Source organism: Oryctolagus cuniculus, chromosome 6, assembly GCF_964237555.1.
Source record: "Oryctolagus cuniculus chromosome 6, mOryCun1.1, whole genome shotgun sequence".
Taxonomy (NCBI): domain Eukaryota; kingdom Metazoa; phylum Chordata; class Mammalia; order Lagomorpha; family Leporidae; genus Oryctolagus; species Oryctolagus cuniculus.
Genome location: NC_091437.1, coordinates 150563273 through 150572979, shown reverse-complemented (window position 1 = coordinate 150572979; position 9707 = coordinate 150563273).

Sequence of the window (9707 nt, the reverse complement as noted above, 5' to 3'; positions counted from 1 at the left end):
CCCCCATAGGGAAAGACTGCGTCCTCAGGATAGCTGAGTTTATAGACTTGGGGGTTTTGGCATAGAACCAGCCATTCCCAGAACCACGCTTGACTGTGTGGTCCAGGTTGACGCACAACACATCTACATTCCAGCGGCCGGGTGAGACATGAAGGAGGGGGGATGAGCCGACTCCTAATTCTGGGTGTGGCCTAGAGGTTGCCTCCATCACTTCTGCTCATTCTTGTTTGGGAACTTGGCCACATCTAGCCGCAAGGGAGGAAATACCCTACTCGTGTCCCCCACCCCTCAAAAAAGAAATCAGGTGTCTTAGTAGTTAGTGTACAAGGAGAAAAGAACCAGCACTGAGAGAAATCTGACAACGTCACTTTCCTCTTCTCACACAGTGACACAACTGCCCCTCCCTCCAGGGGACACAAGTCCCAAATGTCTTGATTCAGGCCAAAGACCAGGACTGCCTGAGAGAAAAATCAGGCTCAGGTGGAGCTCCTGCTGGTGGTACAAGACAACAAGCAAACTCCCCCACCTCTCCCAAGTGCCCCATACCTAACGCACAACGGCAGTGTGGGAACAGAAAAACTCACATAAAAATTGCCGTTAGGTAGAGAGATAAACACACACAGAAGTCACTAGTCCATAGCAGTGGTCAGATGCTCTTGAACAAGAACTGAAAGCAGGTGAGTCGCTTGGTTGGCCCATCTGGCAACCCTGGCTCTGCCCCCGGGGGAGCTCCCTTGGCTCACATGCTCTGTGGCCTTGGGCTTTTCCCTCTGGAAGGTTCTCGCATGCCTCTCCAGAGCAGCCATGAAGGTCAGGTGCCTCTTGGGGACTGCAGCGCCTTTACAGCAAGTGCAGGGCTGGAGCCCAGGCCGCCTTCTGGCTTTGTCAAGTCAGATTTACAGTTTCCCAGGCACTAAAACTCCCTAAGAAACCCAAGCAGGCTTTAAGAAGATTTGCTTCTGTTGATTTTATGCACAAATAACTGCAAACAAGACCTGGTTTGGCATAGGTTGTAGCCTGAATCTTTACGAACCCCAATTCTCTATCTCGCCTTGTGCCTCAGTGTAACTGCAGTTGCTTTTAAACAGGCCTGGCTGGGAAAGGAACTTCCTTGACTCCATATTTGTTGCTATCTGTCCGCTGTCAGAACTCTCTGGACGGAGGTGCCTGAGAAAGACTTGGGAACAGAGTCTGGGCTTTGCTCCTGCTGCCTGTTTAGCGCCTGCTCAGTGTCATTCTCGCTCGCTCACTCGCTCCATCTCAAGGCTGTACTGTCCCTGGCAGTCTCCATCAACACTCTGAAACCTGGAGTCCATACTGCACCTGATTTCTGAGAAAGACACTCCGTGTCATCAGCATCCACACAGAAACATCTTTAGGGAGTTCCTGATAGGCCTGGTTCCTGTGTCCACCCAGATCAGTCATCTGACCAGGAGGTGCAGCACTTTGGCCAACCTGGGCCATTGTGTGCAGCTCACGACAAGGGGCTTGGCTGGGACCACATAAAGTACAGAAGAGTTGTCACTGTGGTTCTTCCCCAAAGACATTGGAGGCAGTGCCATCAGACCAAAAGGACAGAATGCTGGGCAAGCACAAATGAAAGACCCCAGGACGTCTGGCCGCGAGCATGGGCATACTTGTAGGCATACTTGTAGGGCCTAGAAGGCTTAGTAAAAATAAGTGGAGGGGCTGACACTGTGGCGTAGAGGGTAAAACCTCCACCTGCAATGCAACCATCCTGTATGGGCACCAGGTCGAGTCCCAGCTGCTCCACTTCTAATCCAGCTTCTGGTTAATGGCTTGGGAAGAGCAGTGGAAGATGCCCAAAAGCTTGGGACTCTGCTACCCATATGGGATACCCAGAAGAAGCTCCTGGCTCCTGGATTTGGCCTGGCTCAGCGCTGGCCGTTGTGGCCATCTTGAAGGTGAACCAATAGATGGGGAGGATCTTTCTCTCTCCCTCTCTCTCTCAGTAGCTCTGATTTTCAAATAGACCTTAAAAAAATAGTGGAACTACCAAGGAATGCTGATCTTTCATTTCAGTTAATAAGATTATCTAAAACGTAGTCCACATCTCTCCAAGTGCTCTTGAGTCAAACTTCAGGCAACATGAGCAGGTCAGGGTGGAAGAGGGCAGCTCTTCTTAGGCATGGCCAGCAGTCCCGAGTGTGGCCGTGGTGCTGCGCCTGCCGCTGCCCCAGGTGGCCCAGCCGTAGGAGCTCAGAATGGTGCTTGCTCTGCATCCTCCTCTCTCTCTCTGCCTCCCCTCCAAAAGTCTCCCCACTCCTGGATCTGGCCAGCAGAGCCCCCTGAGCATGGAGTGAAACTCTGGGATGCAATAGGGGTGCTGGGCCTGGCAGGAAGTAAAATCCTTTGCCCCTCAGGAGGGAGGTGGGAGAGGGCAGAGGCCACTGCCTCCCGCCCTAGCTCAGACAGCCCCATCCTATTCAGCCAAGGGAGGCTCAGCCGGGCTTCTCCCACTTCATCACCTGGAAAAAAAGGTGGGCCCCGCAGAGCCTGCAGAACCAGAGACATCAGGAAAATGAAGAACAAGACTCTTCCACTCAAGGGAGTGTCCAGGCCACCAGACACCCCACTGCTCCTCTCCCCCAACATGACCCCCTTCAAGACCCCAAGTTGCCACTCCCTCCACGCACATATCTATCCCAGAACTTTCTGAGCATGGCTGCTCATATCCACAGATTTGAGAAGCTGTCGGGGTAACACAGCAGGCAGGCAGTGTGTATTGATTTGAAATGATGCCCCCTTCCCATCCCAGCATCCGTCCTATGCCCCAGCCTGGCCCAAGTTCCTCAAGGACCCTTCTTGCTCAGGCTTCCCAGAGTTTTTCGGCTGTCCCACCCCTGCCTGCAGGCTGACAGAGGGCGGAGACCAGCGGTTGTGACAGGAGGTGCCCTGGCCCTGCCACTTCTCCCTGCAGGCAGTGCTCTCCTGGGGACTGAGGTACCCAGGCTCAGCCTCCTCTCCTGCAGAGTTGCCCAGTACTGGCCTCTGGCCCACATCACCCTTGGGGAAAATGGAATTGTGCTTGGGAATGAGGACTAACTAAGAGAGTTCTGGAAGAGTCTAGATGAATCACAAAGAGTTGGTAAACTCATGTCAGGTGGTAAGCGGGTTGGGAATTTGCCACTCCTGGAGTTGGAAGCTTGGTGCTGGCTATATCACCTTCCACCTCACCATGGAAGATTGTATTTTCCAAAGTTGACCTCCCATCCCGCTTTGACCTGTGCACTGTGACCTTGTCACTTGTCCATAAAGAGGCTGAATCCGTTTTTCGACCCCCCAGAGGTTGCGCAGGCCCTGTGCTTGCTTTGACCAGCAGAACACCATGGAAGCGATGCCGTACCACTTCCGGGCACAGATCCCTCCCAGGCCTGGTTGCTTTTTAGGAGCCAGTCTCCATGACAGCAGCTAGCCTGTCCTGAGGACCACTATGCTGTCAGCAGCCCAGGAAGCCCATTTTGAAAGGCCTTGGGGGATGAAATGGCCTGGGGAGTGGAAGAGAGCCCAAGAACACAGGGCACTGGAGAGAATTTTAATAATGTCTCAGATGTTATACTTGTCTGTCTTTCTCATGCTCAAATTCTTGAATCCCAATGGCATTTCTTCACATGATCACTTACTTGCTTGTTGTTACAATACACTTATAAAACTTCAAATAACAGTAGGCACAATGACAGTGTTACAAGTAGTAATGTTGATACTGTGAACTCGGAAAGATCCCTTTTTGTATTTGTCACATATTCCTTTAGGACAGGACTTCCCAACCTTGGCACTGTATTTGGGACCAGAAAATTCTTTATTGTGGGAACAGTCCTAATATATCCTCTTCTTACTCAGAGGCTAGTAGCTACCTTCAAGTTGTGACAACCAATGCCATGAGTCTACTGGGCTACAAAAGTATCCCAGGGTAAAGACAACTGCTTTATGAATATAAAATCAAAATGCCGAGTTTTCAAGTGTTTTGAAGTTATTTTTTTCTGTTTGATTATGCTACCAACTTGATGGATAGATTTGTCTTTTTTGCAATGATTTTCATGTTTTAGCAATTTTTCTTTTTAAGAGATATAAAACATTTGTATTGTCCTAAAATTGAAATATGACACCAATTTTTGTTTTCAATTATGTAAAATAGCTGATACTGTCAAAGAAGCTTCAATTCTGTCTCCCCTGTTCCCCTTGATTCTTCTTTGATAACTATTTTCATTGGCTTTAGTGTTTATACTTCCACTGTGGCATTTTGAAAGGATAAGCCAAAGTGTACTTATGTGTTTATACATATATTTACCTCAGTTCTTATGCAGCAGTTTGCCTACTGTAAATGCTGCTGTGTATACCTAAAGGCAAGGATTTCTGTCCGTATGACCTGGAGTGTCAAAATATACTGCTATATAGAAAGCTTGGCCCTAAGCACTAAGGCTCCTTCTGCAATGGAGAAGAAAGAGGGATATGGGAGATCATTTCCATGTCTCAGTGCCAAATTTCCAAGTCTTCAGCCCCTACAACTGACTTCTGCCTTGTGGATGGGGGCTACTTTAAACTTGATCTCTGATGAAGCTCTCGTGTCTGGAGAACCGTGGGTGAAGAACCCTTTCACAGAACTGTGAATGAGGACGTTGTTTAAAGAAATAGGTGTGGGTGAGGTACTTTGCTTGGAACCCAAGATCATCCTATAGAGAATGTACCCTGGCTTTGTGATGTGTTCGTGAAGATGCCCCGGGGGAGGCTTAAACACATACAAGAAAGGAGCAGGGTGACCTAGCCCTGCAAACTGGCGGTGCACGTGTAGCCTCTGGATTCTATTCAACGAATTGTCAAGTGACCTCAGAGTCAAATTTATCCATGTAACTTCTGTACTTCTTAATTGTCAAAATATCAATAGAAAAAAATAGCTTATTAAGAATGTATTACAAAAATGTCCAAAATAACAAGAACTGCATAAATACGTAGTCATCATCCAGTTTCAACAGCCATCGACATCATGCCAAGCTTGCATGTGTACCCCAACCTTTTTTTCTGAAGTATTTTCAAGTAAATCTCATGTAATACACTTCACGTCCAAGTGTGTCTTTTTCAAATGAAGGTTGTGAGGGGGTGGCACTGTGTATTTTCTTAACTACAATGTCAATGTCACTTTGGATGTTTCTATCACCCAATATCCAGCCTGGATTTCGATTTCTTTGATGATCTAAATTAAAGCAAAGCAAAACTTTATCATGAGTACCAAGTCAAAGTCTAGACAAGGTCCATGCATTGTATATGGGGAGCATTCTATGAGGTTCCATAATCATCTATTTTTCATCGCTAGAACACAATACCTGAGCCTGTATACTTTGAGAGTTTATTTAGTCTCATGGTTCTGAAGTAGTCCAAAGTCAAAGGGCTGCATCTGAGGATGGACTTCTTGCAGGCAGAATGCTCAGGTGGCCTGGGGCATCATCACAAGGCAAAAGACGAGGAGCACCGTGAGTGCATCCTTGGTCTCTCTCCCTCTTTAAAGCAGCCAAGATTCAACCACGGGGCTCCTCTGGAAGACTTGGACTAATGCTGATCACTCTCCAAAGACTCACCACCTCTACGCACTAGAGTCGATGAGCTCTCCACCCTCATGCTATCTGGAAGTAGGGATGAAATGCCCACACAAACCTGTTGGGGGACACTCAAACCATAGGCAAAAGGGAACCCAAAGCACTCCAGGAGGCTGAAAACAAACTGTCAAGGACAGACGGGTGATGCTAACCTTGGAGGGTTTGTCCGCCAGATCCTTGCCATGTGGGAGACACCTGTGTCCTGCCTCAGCCACTTTTGCAAGTTGAACGTGAATTCCTTCCACTGTTTCTACCATGCCATCTGTATGAGCCAGCTTTCTGTTACTGTAACTAACATACCTAAGAGGAAGTTCTTGGGAAGAAAAAGGTCTATTCTGGCTTACAGTTTGGAAGGTCACAGTTCAAGACTTTCATAGTTTTGCCTGATTCTTGTTTTCTAGGCATGAACAAGCCATTTTGATTTTAATAACCTTCTGGTTCTTACTAAAATTCTGTTTTACCACTTGGTCATTTGCCAATGGGACAGTCACCCATCTAGCAGAGCCTGTTTAAATGACTGGGCCCAGGAGTTGCACTTAGTGGTTAGATCCCACCAGCTTTGCAGCCAGGCCTTCCAAGTTCAAATTCCTAGCTATGAGCTGGGAGACGTGGGAAAATTAATCTCTGTTTCTTTATTTGTTTGTTTATAAAATGGGTGTGGCAGGGCCGGCGCTGTGGCACAGCGAGTTAAAGCTCTGGCCTTAAGTGCCAACATCCCATATGGGCGCCAGTTCTAGTCCCAGCTGCTCCACTTCCGATCCAGCTCTCTGCTATGGCCTGGGAAAGCAGTGGAGGATGGCCCAAGTCCTTGGGCCCTGCACTCACATGGGAGACCTGGAATAAGGTCCTAGATCCTGGCTTCAGATCGGCGCAGCTCCGGCTATTGCAGCCATCTAGGGAGTGAACCAGCAGATGGAAGACCTCTCTGTCTCTACCTCTCTCTCTGTCTCTACCTCTCTAATTCTGTCTTTTAAATAAATAAAAATAAAATAAAATAATAAACAATAAAACAGGCGTGGTGATGGTACCTACCTCATTACCTTGTTGTGAGAAATGGATGCATACGCTGCCTTTAAATTCACGATAAAAAGTAAACTTAACAAACATTTTTAAGGGGTTGTGGGCAAGCATCTGTTGCTGGGGTCAAGATGCTACTTGGGATGCCTACATCCCACATGGGAAGCCCTGGGTTCAAGTCTTGGCCATATTTGTAAATTCCGGCTTCCTGCTAATATGCACCCTGGGAGGGGCAGGTGGTGGCTGACGGGAAGCATCCCTGCTGTGCACATGGGTGATCTAGATGTTCTCAACTCCTGGCTTTCCCCTGACTTAGCCTGGCTGTTAGGGTATTTGAGGAATGGACAAGTGGATGGCCGACCTCTCTCTCGGTCTCTCTGCTTTGCAAACAGACATTAATTAACTGATTTAGAAAGCACATCCCAAGTGCACGCAATGGTGCTTGACACACAGTGGATGCCCTGTGCTGCTCGTATTCTGCATTCACCATGCAGACGCCATGAGATCTCAACTCGTTTGGCCAGAATACAGCTCCAGCGCCTTATTTCTGATGCGGGAATCAAATTGGAACCAACTAATAGGGACCTCATGGAGAGCAAACAGAGAATTCACCCTAAGCTGAGAAAACAGCATCTGACATGTACTAAGCACTCAATAAATATTAGCCATTATCAATTTGGCACTTTGTAGTTGCCATGCGTTTGTGCCTAGGTTTTGGGATCTTGCACAATGCCCAGGTTTCCAGAGGGTCTTTCTGGTTATCAGTGCCCAGCCCGGGAGTCTCTCTTGCCTCCACACCACACTCGGGACACAGTCCCAGCCTAACTGAGAGCCTCAGCCTGGCTCCTGGTCTCCTTGTTCATCATTTTCTTTCTCTGCCTTGGACTGCTCCTGGGACTCAACTTCTTCTTATCTCTCACTCAAGTCTCTGGAGACCTCAATCCAGAGGAAAATTCTGTTTTTGTTCAAAGCCTGTTGATCCCAATGGATTTTTGGAAACAAAAATCAGGCCGTAAATGTCCCCATCGGCAAAGGAACAGCACAGAGCCTGCTGTGCCCTTGGATGGGAGGGGCAAGGGAAGACAAGAGAGGGAACAGTGATGGGGCCACATCTCACAGAGTCGTCTCCTGCTCAAGGCTGGGTGTGCACACAGAAAGAAGCTCGCGTCCCCGCCACCATCCTCAGAAGGCCACTTGCCACGTGCAAGGCACGCTGTGAAGCATTCGACGGATGAAGCGTAGAACTAGAGAGAGACCCTGCCAGCCAGGAGTTCTTTCTCCAGAGCCAGGGTCCTCAGCCAGGGGGTGATTCTGACCCCTGCCTCGGGGACATTTAGCCGTGTGTGGAGGTGTCTGGGGCTGTTGCAACAGCACGCGGGGTGGGGAGAGTTGCTGCTGCCATCCAGGAAGTGGACAGAGGCCAGAGGTGCTGCTAAACCTTCCACAGTGCAGAGCACGGCTGCCTCCACCCCAGCAAAGAGCGATCTGACCCCAGATGTCAGCAGTCAAGAGGATGGGACGTGCAGGCTGCCTTGAAGGCGGTAGAAAAGGCGGAGGTGATTGGGGCAGAGCCTCAGCCCGCCCAGATTCCCGCCAGGAGGGCACTTCCTAGGAGTTCTGTGTGGTGAGGGGATGGGTGGGGACGGCAGAAGCTGAGCCTTGACTCGAGGTCTTTTCCACACCGTGGCAGACAGCTGTTGTCCAGACAAGACTCTGCACCCAGAGAGCCAGACCCTCAAACCCAGCAGCTGGCTGTTCCTGAGGTCCTGCCAGAGAATCACCTTTCCCCTGGGGAGGAAGGCCCAGGATGTGCCCCTGGGGGATGCCCTCCACCCAGGTCTCCTCGGGCACTGGGAGGAGAAAGGATGGCTGTGAACCCTGGCCTCGCCGGGAGCCCCTCGCGTACTCTGGTAACTCCAGGGAAGGGCCTGGCCACAGACATTGAAACCCAAGCACAAAACGACCTCCACGGATAATCCCAACATGCAGGCAGAATCGAGAGATTCACGTCTCATGGCGTTTGCCATGGACGGTAAATCAGAGCTACTTCCAAGTTCCAAGGCTGCTTCGGTTGGGTTGAGGAAGGGCAGGTGGAGGAGGTGGCATTTGTGTCAGGTCTGGAAAGACAAGCAGGTCCCAGCTCAGCAGAGCAAGGGATCTGTCTATAGAGGACATAGCATCAAACCCCCTGGCGGAAGCCACGCTCTGGTTCCAAATTTCAAACGCTAAAGGCAGCCCTGTTACCCAAGAGATGAACAACTCTGTTTAGAAAACCGTCCACATTGAGAGTTGATCGCTCACTTTTATTTTCCACCACTTTTGGGGCATGGCAAATAAACTTTAATCTACAGAAGATGTAGCATTCCTCATGGCCAAGACTCTTGACAATGCCCATGATTTCTTTACTGTCCAGTTCGGTTCTTTGCAGAACGAGGCCTCAGCCCACTCACTCCCTGATTCTGGCCGGGCTCCCTTGAAGGCGATGCTTGGCCCCTGAGCCCTCTGCCCTGCTGCCCCTCACTGCTGGCTCCATGCTGCTGACTCTTGGTTCTGTTTGCAGACCACCTTTCGCCAGCCACATGTGACTTCGTGCCCTCTGGACTGTCAACACATTGGCAACTGTGGTATCCTTCCTTTTTCTGCTCTCCCAAGATATTTCTATCTCCATAACTGGCAGCCAAACCTGCACCCCACAGGCCCCCCCCCCCCCATTCCAGAAGATTCTCTGTTTTCGACAGCTCCTGTTTCGGGTGTGTGAGGTCCTTCCCCCATGTGCCCACAGGGTCACTACCCCTTGACACCTGGACTGCAGCACTAGCCTCCTTCTGGCCCATTCTTGTTTCCTTCTGCTTTATTCTCCCCCCAGAAAGCAGAGTGATACCAACCCTGATATTTGTGACTGCCATTACAGCCACGGCCGTGGGGTGCTTTATGTAACTCACTGTGCTTGAACTCTTCGCATGTATCTCTTTTGAAAGTCCCCTAAAAACTCTGTGAAAAAAGATTCGCTCATTACCCCCATTTCACTGATAGAGAAACTAGGCCACAGAGAGGTTTAAGGTCTTGTTTGGGGTCACACAG